Source organism: Lissotriton helveticus, chromosome 6 (assembly GCF_964261635.1).
Source record: "Lissotriton helveticus chromosome 6, aLisHel1.1, whole genome shotgun sequence".
Classification (NCBI taxonomy): Eukaryota; Metazoa; Chordata; class Amphibia; order Caudata; family Salamandridae; genus Lissotriton; species Lissotriton helveticus.
In genome coordinates, this window is record NC_136067.1 from 356,397,581 (window position 1) to 356,414,993 (window position 17,413).

Here is a 17,413-nt window from a genome sequence, read left to right on the forward strand (position 1 = left end):
GTTTGTGATTTATGGTTCCAATGAAAATCACCTGACGTGTTTCAGCTTATATGAAAGACTTGGTCATGGTTGCACCTGTTACCTGTTGTATCGTTTTTTTATTACATTTTGTTTTTGAGGCAGTTATCTTGAACAAGGTGTTTTTATCCAAATTGCACCTAACAATTTGCATTGACTGCAATTACAATATTTAGGTTAACTTTCCATGAATAAATTGTTGATGATAGAATGAACATTGATTATGGCCAGAAGATTCATGCAATTCTGTGGCTGCAGCATTTGCCACATAAGTATAGATTTCCTTCATTTGCCAGATCACTTCATGCATACATTCTAAAATTTGCAGATTTCTCAAAAAAAATACTGTTCCTACCCAAAATTTCCTGAATCCAGCTAAAATTGCTGAAAACAATACTCACAGAAAATGTGCAGCATAATTTGCAATTTTTGTTGCATGAACCTGTAAACCTTGCTGCATAACTTTGTTCGCTATGCCACATAATCCTAGTAGCCTTCACAGTGGCAAAGCTATGCAGAGTGGCTTGGAAAGTATCAATGTCGATGGTAGCTATATTGCACATGGAACCGTGAAAAATGTCCCATATTTCACAATTCCCCTGAGTCATTATGGGTGGCTTTTTACACCACTGCATTTTGTGAAATAGTAGCACCCAAATATGTCATATATATATATTTATACACAATATATATATATTTTTTTAAGAGTTTTATATACCTTATAGGGAGCTATATAGCCAGCTGCAAGTATTTAATCAGGGTCAGGCCTCAGAATACATTCAACTGTTGTAAATTAATCTAGGACCCCAGTGTAATTTTCCCAATTCATGCCCTTATATAGGTATAGATTATTCGATCCTTATATAGGCATAGAAATCATCTCCATATTTAGTCTGAGCCTATGCAGCCCAAATACGGCATGTCTACTTCCCCTAGGTTCCAAGAATCTACAACGATTTCTTAGAGAAACCCGCCTTCAGCAGCTCGGGACTTCCCCTTGCCTGTATGCTAATTTATCTAGGAAACCAAGGAGTTTTCTAGGGATTGAGTCCCTATATGACGTCATTAAGTCCAATCACACGTCAATCTCGGCACCTTCATAGTATAAATATGCCAAGATTTGCCGAGACAAACACACGGTGGTTTGGAGCAGATCGACTTACTACTTGCCCGACGCCCTGCAGCAGCAAGTGCCGAAGGAAGCCGACCCTCCAGCTGATACACAGTGTTTCCGGTTTACCCTTGCGGGTTGCTGGGAAATCGAGTTCCAAGAGAGAGATACAAGACCTCCTTCATTCTTAACCAAAGGTACGGAGCTGATTAAACTCTTAGAGAATTCCTTATCAGACTCTTGGCAGAGAATTACTAAACTTAAGCTACTCCTTACTTACTCCCTCCCTTGTACTAGACTTAGGTTAGGTACTCCGGGGTAGGCGTATTTTAGAAGCACCAGTTGAGTACTTTTAGCCATCTTTTATCATTGTATGTATTTTATACGTTTTAAGCAACTTATGGCTTAGAAACCATATCATGCTTTTACAGTACTACTTTATAATACTGTTCGTATTATACGCCCTGTAATTTATAACCAGTATTACGATTGTAGCAGTTTATTTCTTATGCTTGAGAGATAAGACTGTTCAATAAATACTTTTATTGAAAACGCCCGTCTTTTCCTTTTCTCAGCAACTCTGGTGAAACGAAGCATGCATGAATGACTGAGTGAAATAACTATCTATTGTTTCCGCGACTCTAGAGATACGTTTCATTCTGGGGAAACAAAGTTGTCATGTTATATGGTTGTCAGAAACTTATCCCTTCTTGTTTATTCGAGAAAGTTTCTAGTGACCTCTGAGCTAGCTGGAACTCACAATTAAGTTTAATAGACTCGGTAGAGACCTAGTTGACCTCAGTCCTACGTCTAATCTACAGGGTTTATTATTCCAATGCGCAGAGCCTATTGGGAATATAGGAACTACACTACATGGCGCCCAACGTTTGGTAAGGCGATAATTTAACGCTAGATACAAGAGTAACTCAGTCGTGCTTTTCACACAGACCCCTTTTTCCGTAAAAACTCCAAAAGACGTCTGGAGTGGGTTAAAGGATAATATCCGCTAAAACTAAATAGGATGAGAATCCTATATATTAGTTTTTAGTTTATTCAACGTTAAAGGATACAGTATTCCAAAATAATGTGCACCTAATCTTTGTTTCCTTGAAACTTGTTCTGCAAAATCTTCAGTCGGTAAAATAAAAATGACTGACGAAGAATTAGCTGAAGCTACAGCTCAAGCACTCTTAGAGGCGAGAAATCGCATACAGAATGACCCGGATACCATAATGATCCCGGTAAATGTAAGAAAAATAATAACTTACAAACTCATTAATAATGGAGTTCCATCAACTGGTGGTAAAGTAATATTTGTTATAGAGGCACATGAATATCGGCAGACAGAGGTATTCTATTCATGGATTAATTTTCCCCCAGCAGATAGTGTTACACATGAATTTCACTACTACAAGATAGAGGAACATCCACTGGAATATGTTCCTTATGAGGCCATTGAAATTCCATTAACTTACCAAGAGCATGCGCTCTGGTTTAAAGGCGCCCTAAAACATCAAAATCACATTACCAGACTCGGTCCACTAGGTAGACCAGGAGCCACATGGCCGGTATTAGCAAGCTATACACCTCATCCTGACATAGAACATATGTCAGACCGAGAACTATTAGAACAGTTAAACCAACTGATTAAGATTCACAGGCAGTTGGTACAATATGTCATGAGGACTTTAACAGTCCAACCAACTGTAAGAATCACACAGCACACCCCTCATCAGGGGAACACAAACAAAATCACACCAGACTATACAATCAGTCATCGGTAAATTGCCCGCTAAAAGGGAACAAATTCTGTTTAGGTTAGCACAATAAATTACTCAAATAGAGGCAGTATTTCCTGATGCTACACCTCATGAGAAACACAGAATTCTGACAATCTGTTTACCAATGGGGATAGCACCACATGTGGAGGACTGCGACACTTGGGGTACAGTCTTTGCTTCAATCTACACAAAAACACATGGTGTCCCGTCTATGGCGGTAATACCAGAAGTTCTGGGTCAGATTCAAAATGAATACGGTCCAGAACCGGCCTTAAATCTGGGTATGAAATTACTAAAAGATTTCAAACAGGTCTCGGCTATACTATTAGCCAACATTAGGGGTGAAGCAGCATCGGTGGCTATCCGTCAGAGGTTAAGAGAAACAGATATAGCAGACCAGCCATTTGAGCTAGCGAGAATTATTGAAAAATCTTATGAAGAACTAGGTAGAGATAGTTTGGGTGGGAAACCAGTAAAAACACAACTAACCGAAAAACCTGAAAAAGTTTTTATAAAAAATAATCTCACCACTCCTAAAAAGAAGTGGGAAACTACTAAAAAGACACTTCCTAAAGAGAAGTATTCTCAATCTAGAGGAATATCTCCCCAACAAGGAGATAGGTCTCCCCGACGGGAGCGCTCTGAGAAAAGATATAATCTTAGAAATAGGGATAACTTAAGAAAACCTGATAGATATCAAGACACTGATACACGCTCCTCTCGTCCCTTTCAGACTTCCTCGCAGAAATCAGAAAGAAGAGGACGATCAGAACAAAAAGAAGAACGCGTGAAATCTAAAGACGAAGAGCACGTTCCAAAAAATAAGAAAACTCAATTTTCCAAAAAGAAGGTAGCGAGTGTAAGAATCAAACATGCCGAGGATCTTGAGGACACAACTCAAGAACGGGGAGTGGGCCCAGACAGTGCTAGACAGCGCAGCAGAAGTAGCCATAATTCGCAGGATCCTCATGGATCATCTGGAGACAGTGGACTAGAATGACTGCATTCAAGTTGAAACTGCCGACACCAGGGTTAGTGTACCTCACAAGTTATATGAAGTAACACTCCGGATGGAGGGGGACATAACTAGGAAAATAAAGGCACTCTTTTGGGAGAAGCTTTCAAAGGGTTATGACATTCTTCTAGCTGAACAAGACTGGCCACCTGAGTTTGTCAGGGAGTGCCCACATGGCGAAGAAATAATTATGCCAGCCTTCTCAAATCATATTCCTATTCACAAAAAATACACATATGCCAGAAAATGGGCAGTGGCCCAAGCACCAGCATTATATAAAAACCATGTGGGATGGGATGAGGACTCTCCTCACCATAAAATCCAGTTAAAAAATCAACTTACTGCACAAAGACAGGATCCAGTTAAGCAAGAAGCAACAAAACAGGTCAGGGAGATTTTAAATCCATTTGAATACCAGGGGGTGATTGGAACATGCACCTCGTCAATGAACAATCCTTTGTTTCCTGTCTCCAAACCAGACAATAGATATCGTCTAGTTTTGGATTACAGACACTTAAATTCTTGTTGCAAAACTTTTGCAGTACAAAATGCGCACAGCGCAGCACTAATGAATAGCATTGTGCGTAAAAAATATAAAACCACATTAGATATTTCAAATGTTTTTTTTCTGTCAAAACATTGCACCTGAAAGCAGGCACCTGACCGCTTTCTCAATAATGGGGACACAAAGACACTTCTGTTGTTTACCCCAAGGATTCAAGAATAGTCCAGGGTTATTTTCAGCAAGGGTAACAGAGTTACTACAAATGTACGATGATGAGGCATTATCATATGTCGATGACATCTATCTTACAGATGATGATTTGGACGTGCACTTGAATACTAGGGTTCGCTTCAGAAGGGTACAAATTCAGGGGCATATTATCAAGGGGGTTTATCTCCGCTTTTTTGGCTTTAAAAGCCAAGAAAGCGGAGATAACATTATCTCCCTATTACCTAGCTGTCGCTAACACCAGTTAGCGACAGCTAGTAGGAGATAGCGACCATCATGGGCCCCACTTTGCATGTCAGTGATATTTATCACTAATGACATGCAAAGTGGGCGTGCCAAGATGTTAGCGACTGGAAACAGTCGCTAACATCGCTATCTCCTATTACCAACTTTTGGAGATATTCGCGCTAAGCGCGAATATCTCCAAAAGCTAACACCTGCCCTGAGCAGTTCTTAGCCATGTTATCCAATGGGAGGTGGATAACATGGCTAAGAGCATTAGCTCGGTAATGCATGAATATCGCTGACTTTTCAGCGATATTCATGCATTGCGGCCGTTTTTTATCGCATTTGCGATAAACCTTGGTAATACCAAGGTTTATCTGCGATAAAAATCGCCGCAGCTCAGCGGTAAATATTTTGTCTCTAACCAAGCAATAGCGATATTTATCGCTATTGCTTGGTAATATGCCCCTCAATTTTAAGAAATCACGAATTGCCCACCTCAACGTCCTATTCTTAGGATACGAATTATCAAGTGAAGGCAAAAGCCTTGTGGCAAACTTTCAAGAGAAATGTGCGCTGCTCCAAGCTCCAAAAACGCTGAACTTAGTCTATTCTAGGTTTCCTGAACTTTGGAAGAATGTATGTTCTAAATTACGCAGAAAGGGTTAAACCTCTCTACAAACTGATCAAACCTGATTTCAAACCAACAAATTGGACTAAGAAACACACAGAAATTTTGCGTTCAGTGCAAACAGATATGTTAGCAAAAACACACTTAGAAACACGCTTCAATGCGCGCAATCTTGTAATCCGAATCCTCCCTGGGAGATGCGGATACACGTACCTAACCTTTAATGAAGGTGAGGCGGTACCAATAGCTTACAAATCACACTTGTACACACAAGCTGAAATAAAATTCACTTCTACAGAAAAAATTCTAACAGCGGTTCAAACTGCAGTAGCAAAAGAGAGAGCTCTCGCACAGGGTAAGCGCATAATTATCGTTACACCTGTACCTGCATTAGAGGCAGTGACAAAAGCAAGCATTCCAAATGCTAAAGCTTTACATCCAAGATGGATACAATGGGTTAACTCTCTTGCTGCGACAGACGTTGAATACGTCATTGACCCAAGTTTAAAAACACAAGAATTCCTACAATACGAATACGAATGTCCTCTGCAGATCGAACTTCTACCTCTAGAACATTACGGATGTATAATATACAGACGGTTCAGCACAGCCCGCCATCGGGGGTAAGCAAGCTTACAGTGCTGAGTGCGCGATTGTTAAAGGTCGCTAGCGCGAAGGTAAATTCATACCTATAGTCACTAAAACTCAATCACTAGGAGACTGTACAGCTCAGCGAGCTGAACTTCAGGCTTTCAAGATGGCGCTTGAGAATGCCGATCGCGAATTCCCCACACTAATAGTGTGCGATTTGTATTACTGCGTACAATCTTACAACGAGTATCTGCAGAACTGGGTTCAAAACGGTTTCAACGATGCAAAAGGGGGCACAATTAAGCATTAAACGCTTTGGGAAAAAGTAGTTCTATTACAGAAAGAACTACAAAAGACTCACGTGATTCATACACTGAGTCATCAACGGGATGGCGTTCACGTTGCAGGGAATTCATTGGCTGATGAAGCCGCAAAGGCAGCTGTGCAAACGGCTTCCGTAGCTGCAATTACTAGGTCAAAAACAAAAATAGACAGCGAAATAATGCAAGCTGTCGCTGCTTCAATAAAAGAGGGTGGTAAGACACTCCCGAAGGGCTTTCCAGTAAAGTACTCATATATAACTGATGCAAATAATGGTCTGTTTGCTCGAATCCCTGGAGTGGGGGATAGGGCAATCCCAAACATGGAACATAGGTTAGGACTGATCTTAGCAGCACACGAGGGACTGGCGTCTACTCATGCAGGTATTTCAGCAACAGTATAGCTATTAAAACAAAGATATTGGTGGCCGCGTATGAGGAAGCAAACTAGAAACTATGTTCTAGAATGTGAAATATGCCAGAAAAAAAAAGTTTCAACAGTTAAACGACCTGCACAGACGCCACTCCTGATTTCAGATAAACCACTAACGTGTGTTTACCTGGACCACTGTGGTCCCTTACACCGGGACGGTAACTATAAATATATCATGGTCGCAGTGGATTCCTGCCCAAGATTCATCTGGATGTGGCCACAGCGCTCGGCTGACGCCAGAACTGTTATAAAGGATTTGCCAGTCTTTATCGGCACATACGCAATCGGCACGCTACATTCTGACCAGGGTCCTGCGTTTAGCTCTCGAACTTACGAAGAAGCCATGGCTAGTTTGGGCGTTGCATTGCGGTATTCTAGTCCCTTCCATCCTGAGGGTAATGCGGAAGTGGAAAGAAAAAAACGTGACATAAAGTAATCCATAACAGCTAAGGTATTAGGTTCGGGTGACGGGTGGGTAAATTATCTAATAAGTGTCCAACGTAGTCTTAACAATCTGCCAAGAAATTCTCTGGGTGGAATCACTCCGTATGAATTAATGTTTGGTACTAGAATGATAATCGAAGACCTCGATTGTCAAACTTCAGTGGAAGAACAAAAACTCTTTGATGTCAAAGATCGTTTGGCTGTTTTACAGGACTTAAATGAAACAGGAAGAAGTCTGAGTAACAAAACACAGAAACAAACAACCACTGAAGAAAAACCACCTGTCCCAGCAAGGCCTGTCTGGATTCCAAATATTGGGGATCTGGTCAGAGAAAAGATCGCGGTAAAGAAGGAATTTGGGCCTTCATACAGAAAAGCAGTACCTGTCTTGGCAATACAAGGAACGAGATCAGTAGTACTACCGCCCCTTGCTGGAAAAAGGGAGAACAGAGTTGTATCCATCGACCTGGTCAAACCACAACATGTGGCCAATAATAAGTAGTAGGCCCAGTGGACTCCCAAGATGCAGCAGACAGCCAAATCTTGCTCCAATTCAAGAGGTTCAAACTGAAAGACTTATCACCTTTGATAAACCTGCAGTACGAGAAAAAGGACTATGCAACAAAGCCATGGAACTTGTGCCTCTAGAAACCTAAATAACGGTTTGTCAAGAAACACCGGTCTACAATGATGTAGCCTCGGACTATACAAACATGACTAAGGAAGAAGCAACTCTAGTGATTTCAAAAAATCCGGATGCAATCCCAAGTATTGACAGAACTGCCTCTGGCAATTTTATCAATTTTGATGATTTTTCTGAGGATCCAAGTGAATCGGAAACAATGCCAGCTAAAAAACTTTTCAAAGTAAAATTAACAGAGCTCTTTCATTATCTTGAGAAAAAATATCTAGTTTCGCCCTGGGTTGAATTTTGGATTGTGTTAGGTGTACTTTTTCTTCTGCTCTGGCTCATTCTTGTGTTAAGTTTGGGACAAATGATAAATGGAAAATATAGTAAGATGGACACTGCAAGTACCAACGTCAACTTACTCCTGCAACCTCACAGTTCATCTCATCGCGAACGAAGAGACCTGTCATTAGTGAACATCACAGCAGTTCCTATACCTGGTGGTATAGCATGGGATAGAACTGATTATGACATTTATGGCCCTGTGGAGTAGTTGAAGATTCCACACCAGTTCAAGGTTTCTTTGAGTGACTTTGTTTCAACTAGCACATTTTCTGATGATTGGGACTTTGAAACTGTTAACAATATGATGACAGATTTAGAAATGTCAGCAAAATTCACAGAACATGAATATTTAGAAGGTTCATCTGATTATGAACAGATGTATTGTTTTAACCACAATGGTCACCATTATTTGCATAAATCTGCACACCCTAGGAATGTTTTTACTTATAATCAATGGGAACATTGTCCAACTCCCCCATGGAGTAGCTCAAAAACATTTTTTGAAAAATGTCAGTACTTCTCAGGGTTCAATGTTACAAATGCAGAAACCTTTTATTACAAAAATGTGAATAAGACAGGAATGAAAACTATCTTGACCAATACCAAACAAATTTACTCTGCAAACTTTTGTGCCCAACTGTCTACATTAGGGGTTAACTTTTGGAAAGACAACATTGAGACGAAAACAGTCTGGGGCACGGAAGAATGTCAGGTGCAAGGTTTAGAAGCCCTGTTCAGAGCCTGCATTATACCAGAACAAATAATGTTTTTGAATGACACTATTCAACAGACTTCATGTCTTGGCCTGGCTAAGATAAAAGATTTAAACAAACCGTCTATACCTAAACCCATACCTGAAAGTAATGACACTTCTGATGACGGAATAGACGTAACCTATATTTTAAAACAAAACAGAACTGATCCTAATTGGAAAAAAATGTTAATCTGGCCTACAGACACAAATAATTGTCAAGATAGATTCCTGAACAAAACACAAGGACTCACAGTGAATAAGCCAGATCCGAGATACTCCCAGAGACATCATCCAGGGATAGTAACAACAGACAGTGTAGGGAAACTCTGCCTTGAATGGCTTCAGACATCTACACTTACCCAAATCAAACAACACTTAGCTTTACTTAAAGAAAGCAATGATTTGCGAGATTTCTTGAAGGGGCCTCGCAAACCACGCCAGAAATGTTTCATATACGCCGGTATATACGCTGCTTACAACGAAGCTTGGAAAGTGACGCAAATAGAAACTGCAGAAAGAATACGAGAAATTGATCGTATTAATTTAGAGAAAACACTCTCTGTAGTGGACAATGGGTTAACGACTCTGTCCTCCAGAATTTATTCTTTGGACAGCATCGTGTCATCTGCAATTGACATAATAGAACAGGACTTGCTAATGTTACACCATGACCAGTCACAACTACGTTCTATCATGCTGCTAGGCTGGACGTTGCAAAATCTCCATTCAGGCTACGTGCCATGGCGTTTTATCAATACCACGTCATTGTTTTCTGTGTTTAACCTTGCAGATAAACAAATCTCGTTGGCACAAAAAGGAGCAGACTATACGGTGCTTAGCATTGAAAAACTGGAAAGATTACCATTAACAGTTTCTGAGAAACCTGTCATAGAATGGATAATACATGGTACCATTACGATACCAGTGACGTTATTCCAATTTCGGTATTGTCTGCAGCATATACCAGCAGGCATGTATGAAAAGTTGGGTAAAGAATACATAAAGTCATCTTGGAATTTACCATACACACACACTTGTTGGAGTGGGGGGGAGAAAGTATTCCTTAGTGGAACTAACTGTAAGACCTCACTTAGTGGAACACTGTTGTGTCAGGGTATTCATTTGCACGGAGCCTGTGACGGTTCTGCAAATAACCTTTCATGCCACCTGCACGGTGCTCCTTCCACAAAAATAGAACCCATTTTCAGACAACTATCAAATGGCAGTTACGTTCTGCTCAATGATCAGAGCTGTTGTGGCATGTTACCAGGAAAAAGTTATCTAGTTAGTGTGTCGTCCAAGGTTACAAGACAGACAGAGGGACGGCTTTATGGCCTTCACTGAATATCTCTTCTATTCGAATTAATACTTTAAGAAGAATGAAAGCCATTCTTTTACAAAAAAATGTGCCACTGACCTCGTCCAGAGAAAAGTATGATCTGCAGGTTTCAAGGACAGCCGCTGAGATACATACATTATTATCAACGAACTGCCCAGTACATTTCGTAGAAATAAGTCAAATCTTAAACATGTCTGATACCAGTGGCATTGCACATGTATTTAAGACAATTTTTTCGGGACTGTTAGCACTGTTTGAAGCAGTCCTCTGCATATTCCCAAACTTCGTACACTCTGTGTTCGGCGGCCTGCCTCTCATCTTGGGACTCGTAGCAGGGATACTATTTTTATTTCTTCTGCTCTGATATGGCTAGTCCAGGAACCAGCGATACCCAGAACACCATGGAACAATGCCTCCTTGCCATAAGGTATCGTGAGAGAATATCACAGATTCTTGGCTTGGCTCGTCTAAGAGATCTGAACACAACTTGGTTTCTATCGTTCAGACCAATCTGGCAAGATTGCATCTTACCTGTTCTACGATGCCTGCTTTGCTTACAAGAATGTGTGTTGGACATTTGTCTTTCACTTCCATCAGTCCTGCCTGCGGATGTTGATGCTTTGCTAGGTCCAGTAACGACTCATGCATCGTGTTGTCCCCAACGGCTGCCAATCCTGATGACGGCATTTATTGAGGTCTCACCGTCAAGTCTAACTGAGGGTGAGGTACGGGTAACTACAGGCACACAGGTACCATCTGTTTCGGACGTTGCTAATGCATCCAACGCTGACGGCAATGATCCACACTTCTGCACTTTCGACCTACTAAGCGAAGTGGTTCCACTTTCACCGACTATGGTAGAAGGTTTCTTTGACAGCCTAGACGAACTGATGTTTTCTCCTGAAACCGCAAATGACTTTTGACTAAATTACACAGCCTTCCCTCAACTCTGAAATTCGGCCTTCATTTTTCAAAAACAACTGCTCTACCAATTTGAACTTTTTCAAAATAGAACTCGTTGGCACAAGGTAATCTGCTTAAAGTGGAACTATTCTTAGAGAACTGGATTTCTGTTGAAACTCCTAAGACAGACAATATTTGGCCTAGTTTTGAAACAAAACCATTTATATTATATGTTATGGAATGCTCTCGAACTTTTCCTTTCTGTATCATTAAGAGACATTTCATGAATGTAATTTCATTTAACATTTTATGCTTGAATGTATTCTCTCATACTATGATTCATATTAGTTGAGACCTATGATTCTTCATATCACTTTCTCGCTCATTTCTTCAAGTGTACAAACCTTTTGAAATGCAAAATTGTATTTTGGTGGGGATGTAAACACTAGCCTTATAGACATGTTCAGTGCTTATAGGTTTAGTTTAATCGAACTTAAGATCGTGGAGTGGGTGTTGTAAATCAATCTAGGACCCTAGTGTAATTTTCCCGATTCATGCCCTTCTATAGGTATAGATTATTCGATCCTTATATAGGCATAGAAATCATCTCCATATTTAGTCTGAGCCTATGCAGCCCAAATACGGCATGGCTACTTCCCCTAGGTTCCAAGAATCTACAACAATTCTCTGAGCTAGCTGGCACTCACAATTAATTTTTAATAGACTCGGTAGAGACCTAGTTGACCTCAGGCCTACGTCTAATCTACAGGGTTTATTATTCCAATGTGCAGAGCCTATTGGGAATATAGGAACTACACTACACAACAGTATCACCTACCCTTTCTTAGTGAGGATCAGGCCAACGATTTAAAGGTAGAAATGTCTGTGCTGGAAATTGAGGCAGCATTAATGGCCCTACCTTCCGGCAAGGCTGTCGGTGAGGACTACCTATCTGTTGAATTTTGTAAGACTTTTAAATAGCTACTTATTGCAGAGTTCTGTACGGTCGTCCAATTTATTCAGGCGAGCGGTGAGGGGTAGTCCAGAAACTTGGAATACAACTAACATTGTTTCTTTTTAAAAAGAGATAAAAAGGCTGAAGAATTTGGATCATATAGACCGATTTCTTTGATAAATACTAATGCTAAATGGTTCGCCAAAATCTTAGCCAGTCGCCTGGCTCCGGTAATTTCGGTTTTAGTATCTCCATAACAACACAGATTTGTCCCCGGCAGAGATACTACAGCACATACTAATACGGCAATTGCAGCATTTAATATTGCTGAAAAGTATATCAATATGGGTATGAGCCTATTAGATGCAGAGAAGGCATTTGACCGTGTTGCTTGGGGCTGTTTATGGGCCACCCTGTGTGCCTTTGGTATAAGGGATTTTTTTATCAAAATGATACAGGCATGATATAAGAACTCATGTGCTAGGGTTTCCCATGCCGGGAGTTATTTGAATTTTTTCTGAATCTATCGAGGTACACGACAGAGATGCCCACTTTCCCCCTTACTATTCGCCCTATATAGAGAGCTGTATCTACAGTCTCTCTTTAGGAATACATTAATTAAATCCTTGGTCTTCGGTGATCAACAACTGAAATTGATTGCATGTGCCGGCGATGTGGCGATTTTCTCTTCTAATCCAGTAACAGCAATTAGCCAGATCAACCATGAGCCTTGTATTTTTGGAAGTTTTTCTGGCTCAGGCTGAATTTATCTGAAACTCAGGCTCTCTTAAATTTCAAGCCCAACTTTCCTACCCTAGGGCTTACTTCTTCAGCAGTCTATTTTGGTGTTAGGCTATTCCCCGAAGTTTGTAATATAAATAAACGGAACTATGTACCGTTGCTATCTACAATAATCCTTAAATTAAAATCATGAAATAAGCTACCGCTCTCCATTATCGGGCGAGTAAACATTATTAAAATGAATATTCTTCCTAAATTTCTCTACCTGTTCAGGGCAATTCCATTGAGAGTCCTGTATCTTTCTTTGGACGCCTAGAGAGCACTATTAGAAGTTTTATTTGGGACTACTGATGTGCAAGGCGAGCCATTCTTTTTCGGAAACTTCCCTATACGAAAGGAGGGCTTCCACTCCCAAATTTCAAACTTTATTTTTGGGGCGCTTTCACGCGACGTTTGCGTAGATTATCTACCTTAGAGGAGCCAGACCCAACATCATTTTGTTATCAGCTTGCTCTTGGGGCAGAGGTGAGGCTCTACCTTTACCGACTAGGGAATCCCAATTATGACAAAAGGGTACGGTTTAAGGTACTAAAAGATACTATCTATATCTGGAGGGGGATTTGTAAAAAATACTCTATTGGCTTTATTAATAAAGATACTCCGATATGGGACAATCCTGCGTTTCCCCCTATCTTCCGGGATCCAACTTTCAAGGTTTGAGCACACTGAGGGATTATAACAATGGGCCAACTATTTGATCCTAACGGATTTCGTTCTTTCTCTGATCTACAAGATATTAATGGTCTTCCTCGCTACTCTTTCTTTAAATATCTGCAAGTTACGGACTTTATTTCGGACTAGCTACGAATATGTGTATAGCATTAAGAGCCTAACGCCTTCCTCATACTATTTTAAACCCAGTATCAAACCCTCCATTGGTACGATGTGTCAGGCGCTTTCACAGTCTGTTGCTGAAGACATCCCGCTAATAGCAGCAAAGTGGAGCAGGCTTCTCTCATCTGAGGTTGTTTCTCACGAGATTCAGATGTCTTTAGATCTGCTAGATCGCTCTGTACACTCTGTTAATCTTAAATTACAACAATTGCATACGATGTGTCTTTTATATTATACATATAAAATGGGGAGCAACGGACTCCACAAATAGAACTAAATGCTTTAAGTATAATCTTTTTGCATGCAGAAGTCTTACATATGTTTGCACTTTGTCTGTGTTTACAAACATTTTGGGAAGGGGCGACAAAATATATGTCCTTAAGTCTGGGATACCCAGCACATTTGTCTATTAAAGAGAGAATGGCTGGTCTTAAATATGATCTCGGGGAGGTATTAAGAGAATAATAATAATTATGTTGGTATCTGTCCGGCTCTGCATCACCAGGGCATGAGTCCCGGTGTACCCCCCCCCTAAAGATACTGAATAGTGTACCCATATATATCAAATATATTGATCAGTGCTCGCTCTGGCCAAAGCAATGGGGTCTCTCTTCCCTGTTAAAGTTTGAGAAGATTTGGAATAATTTTCACTGGGATTTTATTAATGCTAATGATGAGTAATCATATATGGAAATGTATTATGAATCATTAAATGCATTTAACGATGCTCAGTCAATCTGTATGAATTGTTGACATATACCTATTTTACATTGTGACCTGGAAAAAATAAAAAAGAATTAAAAGAAATTTAAAATGAGTTTTATATAGCGTGAACTTGACCCTCACAGGTATCAGAGCACTTTACAATTGTTATGCAATGATACATAAACATTATTTATTTATACATATATATATCCCTTATAGTTAGTTAATTTACTCTGTAGTCTCTAGATTTATGACATCATTAATCCAACAACATCATGTTCTTCTATGAAATCTATGAACTATTATGCAAATAGCTAAATTGTTACGGTCTGATGGAGACGAAAATAAATAAAAATACTGGCAACCCAAGCATTACTGCACAGAATATCAGCACCATTCAGAGACAGTTTCAGTGTGTTCTTCACTTTATACATCATTGTACTTTTGTTAAACAGAATTTCTTTTAGTTCCTTTCTGAAAACGCATAGGCCAACGTAACATGAAATATGTTTGCCGAATAAGACTGTACGATAAAAGTGCATGGCCACTATTGAAAAAACATACAATTCTATATTTTATCATTAAACCAGGGGTGTGCTCGTCATCTCCTGTGACCAAAAACTATCCAAACAACGGTGCAGTCCTTTCTTCCGGAAATTGCTGCAAATGCATTTCAGATGTTTAAAAAAACAAAAAAGCACAAAAGCCGGTCTATGTTTAACGAGCGCTGCACTCATAGGCGGCTTCAGTCCTTACCCAAGACCAAGGTGAATCTATGGAAATGCCGGCATGTCTCCTGAGCCCGGCGTCCTCGGCTGTTTCCTCCTCTTGCAGTTGAACTTGGCTGGTTGCATCCATTACCAGGACACTTGCAGTCCCAGTGTGGTCGCGCCCGGCGAGCGCTTCATCGTACACTACAATCCTGCACTCAAAACACGGATTTTCACAATGAGGAGCAAACGCGTCGCCCGGGCACATGTTTGCCTGCTAATTTTACCTGCCCGAGTTCTTGGAATGGCAGCCAAGGCAGAAACTTGAGACAGACGCATGTACGCACTTCGGAACTGACTCCTCGGGTATTCCAGTCGAGTCTCAGATGCGAAGTGCAGGGGCCGCGCAGAACAGCCCTAGGAAGTGGGCGCCTGCCACGCGCTGCTATTACAACTGTGCTTTTGTGGGTTTCCTTGCAGACAACATGCATGCAGGGCTCGATGTAAAATTGCGCCTGCGAATTGGCAAATACATTTTGCACTCTAATTAAAAATGTTTCTTGCTATTCTTTACCACATGTTCTCACAACTGTGGGAATAGGAAGAGCTGAATGTTTATTGAGAGTCTCAGTAGGCATAAACACCAAAAGAATGTGACTGCCCCGTGACCTCTAGGTATGGCTCCCAATAATGCTTTAACTGAATCAAGGAGGTTCAACTGGGAAACAAAATAAAAATGCACAAATTCAGATTTATCGCGTGCTGTTTGGGGGCTGGAGGTGTGCCCTCCAGTGTTAGAGGTACGAGCAGGCGGCCGCTACCACCACTCTGGATTACAGACTTCTGCCTGCAGGGCTGTACCCTGGACAGATAACAACACTAATGTGACCCCTGGCTTCACGGAGGCTCCTTAAAGTACTAGGCCTCAGGAGGAACCTGACCATGAACCGTGAAACATGGACGACTGACTACTTGTCTCTGCAAGGTGAGGTAGGCCAGTGAGATCATCACCAGGAACTTTTCTGAGAAACTTCTGGAAGAGGGGAAGCTTATGCACCGTGAGAGGAAGATAAGGTTTGGTGAACCGTCCCTGATTGGAGGCGATAGACGTTTTAAGGCATGGGCAAAGTGGGCTCAGACACAAGGCCCCAGCCTTTCATGGGCCCCCTGATAGAGCCAGCTCTGTTCTGCAGAGTCTTGCCTTGATGACCTTGAATACGTTTTAAAAAGAATGTTGAAAAAGCCTTTTGATATCTTTAATTTTTAATGTGTGAGTGTCTACAGACATTTTACAGACAAAATGTGTTTATGTTTCATACAAAATCCATATAAAAAGTTTCTTTTAGATCAAAACAGGACCTCACGTATGAGAAATGTTAGGGTGGCACAGATATTATTTACAGTAATATTAGTGAGCTGCTGCTGTGTTACAATACTGAAAACACACATCACTATCCCTGAATATCTGATGTACCCACATTTAGAATTTAGAATTTGACCAAAGGAGGCATGAAAGAGCTGAAACTGGATCATAAAATCAAAGCTTTTCCGAACAGGGGCCCCCAAAATACATTTGTCACAGGGCCCCCAAAATCCTTAAAACATTGATTGTGAGTGACCTCTATAGCACAGAAGAAATGTAAGGTGCTGCAAGGAGGAGCATCTGTTCTTCAGTGGCTGGCCAGCGAAGAAGAAAGAGCAGGGATCTACTGCTGCATGTGTGGAGTGAGGCTAGGAGAGGGCTACCTTTGTGAGCTGACCCTACACATCACCACCTGAATTTATGAGGATGTGGACAATGCATTCTCCACCTCATGATAATCATCATTTGGCCATAAAAAACCTGCATCCCCCAGCTGCTCTTCAGCACCTTTATTCTCATTTTCTCACTTCAGCCAAAGCTCTCCACATCCCCAATGTCACAATAGGTGTACCTCAACAAGTCTGAATCTCTGGGGAGTACACTCCTGGTATGGGTACCATGCATATAGGGCTTTAAGTGGGATGAAAAAACTGGGGTGGGGGCGTCTCTCAAAGGGGCGCGTCCGATGTAATTAAGTCGTGGCTTAATAACACCTACACTAAAAATCTTTGTTCAGTATAGTGAGCTGCCCGACTGGTATTGTGCTGCTTCTGT

General features: G+C 40.9%; 1 protein-coding gene across 1 annotated transcript in view; it reads right to left on the reverse strand.

Annotated features, from left to right (window-relative positions):
* LPIN1 (lipin 1) overlaps positions 1-15,422 on the reverse strand; it is a 478,422-nt gene extending 463,000 nt beyond the window's left edge. Inside the window, exon 1 of the mRNA XM_078647786.1 lies at positions 15,323-15,422. The gene's annotated coding sequence lies outside the window, so the exon portion shown is untranslated. The remainder of the gene's footprint in view (positions 1-15,322) is intronic.
* Between the last annotated feature and the right edge of the window lie 1,991 nt (positions 15,423-17,413).